Source organism: Diceros bicornis, chromosome 7, assembly GCF_020826845.1.
Source record: "Diceros bicornis minor isolate mBicDic1 chromosome 7, mDicBic1.mat.cur, whole genome shotgun sequence".
Lineage (NCBI taxonomy): Eukaryota > Metazoa > Chordata > Mammalia > Perissodactyla > Rhinocerotidae > Diceros > Diceros bicornis.
The window spans coordinates 61,719,573-61,722,418 of NC_080746.1; positions in this window are offsets into that span (position 1 = coordinate 61,719,573).

Genomic DNA, 2,846 nt, shown 5'->3' on the forward strand with positions numbered 1-2,846 from the left:
CTCTTGTGTTTCTTTTATGTTTCCTTATTATTATATTCATGTAGTGTATATTTTTGTTAGTTTATTCATGTATTGCTTTATTCATATGTGTGTGAACTCATAGAATCTGATTTTATTCAATGGGTTATAACATTACCATTATTATTTATTTACTTATATATTTATTTATTTTTGCTGGGGAAGACTCGCCCTGAGCTAACATCTGTGCCAATCTTCCTCTATTTTGTATGTGGGTCGCTGCCACAACATACAAATACATACACAGAAACATACAAATATATAATTGGGTTTATATACATGTGTAGATATCTCTCTCTATTAAAAATAATGAATGCATACTTAAAATTCTAATCAGAATCCAAATCCTCTATGTTCATTCTCATCTCATTTCTTTCCGTATCAGCAACCATTTTCTCAACACTATGAAAATTATCTTCCACTATCCTCAATATTTTTCTCATTTTGTCAAGCCTAAAATATACTGTGAGTAGTCTCCAGACTGCTAGTCAATATTACTGTGAAAACAAAGATAATAGATGTTCAATATTTATTTATATTACTTTTTTGTTTTTGAGGAAAGATTTACATACAGCTAAATGTGTAAATCTTAAGCTTATTTTATGACTATTTTATTTCTCAAAAATTTATCAAAATATGGAACATTTCGATCACTCCAGAAAGTTCTCTTATCATGTCCCTTCCTGATCAATGTCTGCTACCTCCCACCCCTAGAGAGGAAATCACTCATTTATTTTTTTCTCCTTATATTAATCTCATCTGTTCTAGAACATCATATAAATAAAATCATAAAAAATATGAACTTTTCAGCTTCTTTTCCTCACCAAAATGTTTTTGATATTCACAGATGTTAATGGGTATCTTAGTAGTTTTTTTTTCTTTATGTAGTATCTGACCAAGAAATTTGCCTGCTTTTGCTTTTTTGTAGTGGAATTGTAAGAGATATTTGTATAATTTACATTCAAGTCTTTTGTCAGAATATATGTGTATATATATATATATGGCACAATCTCACGGTCTGTTTATTGATTATTAATTTTCTCAAAATTGCACATTTTTTGAAGTCAAAGTTGTTAAAAAGATGATGTCTTGTAGCTTTCTGTGTCCTAATAAGGAAATATTTGCCTATTCTCAAGTCATGTAGATATTCTGTATTCAATATTTTTCTTCCTAAAAGGTTTGTATTTAGTTTCTACATTTCAGTTTATTACTATTTTGTATGGTATGTAATAGAAGTTAGGATTCTTTATACATATACCAATTTTTACCAATCATTGCAGTTCCATTTTTAGAAAAGGCTTTCCGTTTTCCATTGCGTTGCTTTAGAAACAGTAGAAAAACAATCAACTATAAAAATGTAGGTTTAGTTGCAGATTGTCTATTCTGTTTCATTAATCTATTTCTTTATCTTAAGGCTGATACTCAAAATTAATTTTTTATTGTAATATTGCTTTGGATCTAGCTCCTTTAAATTTCCATTTAAATATAGAATTGGCCTCTCGATTCTTTTTTTTTTTTTTTTCTTTTGGTGAGAAAGATTGGCTATGAGCTAACATCCGTTGCCAGTCTTCCTCTTTTTGTTGAGAATGATTGGCCTGGAGCTAACATCTGTGCCCATCCTCCTCTATTTTGTGTAGGGAATGCTGCCAGACCATGGCTTGATGAGTGGTGCATAGGTTCGCGCCCAGGATCTGAACCGGCGAATCCTGGGCCACTGAAGTGGAGCATGCAGACTTAACCACTAGGCCACTGGGCCAGCCCCCTGCCTCTCAATTCTTGTCACAAAAGTTTGTTAGGATTCCATTCAGGACTACTCTGAATCTTTAGATAATTTCTAAAAAGAATAAAATCTTTAACAAGAATTGACCTCTTAACAATGTTGAGATTTCCAATCCATGAATATGGTATAGCTTTCTATTTCTTTAAGCATTGTCTACTTTCTCTCAACAGTGTTGGTAATTTTCAGTATAGAATCCTTGAAAGTGTTTTATTTTATTGTGCAGCTAAAAATATCCTAAATGTCTCATAGTTTTATATCAATAGCAAATTTATAATTTTATAGAAAATTATTTTTTTTACTTACCACTTTTTTGTTTTGTTTTTACTTCCCAGTTTTGTTTTCCGGTATGTAGATTATAAAACAATGTTTTTTATGGACCTTTTATCTTACAACCTTCCTAATATCACTTATTAATTAACGGTATTAACTTTTGGATATACTCCTTAAAATTTTTCATGTTAAAAAATTGTGTCCACTACAAATAACGACCAAGCCCCATGGCTGAGTGGCCGAGTGTTAAAGTTCCACATGCTCCACTTTGGCAGCCCAGGTTCACGGGTTCGGATCCTGGGTGTGGACCTACACCAGTCATCAGCCATGCTGTGGTTGTGTCCTACATATATAGTAGAGGAAGATTGGCACAGATATTAGCTCAGGGCTAATCTTCCTCAAGGAAAAAAAGAGGAAGATTGGCAACATATGTTAGCTCAGAATGAATATTCCTCAGCAAAAAAAAACAATAACAAAACCAAAATAAACAAATAAAAAAAACATTAAAAAAAATAAATAAATAAAGTTTGAAAATTGGCTTTGTGTGTGTTAGCCTAAGGCCTCGCCCACAGGAGACAATATCACTATTCTCTGCTGTAATACTCTATTCTTTTCAAAGTTATCGCCTAAAAGGTATGAAATCATAAAATATGGGCTCAGGTATTAATGTATTAGAACCCCATCGTAACTTTTAATTTCAGTTTTGACTTCTAGAATTACAGTCTTTTTTTAAAAATCATTGCATTAGCCAGGATTCTCCAGAGTGTCAGAATCAATA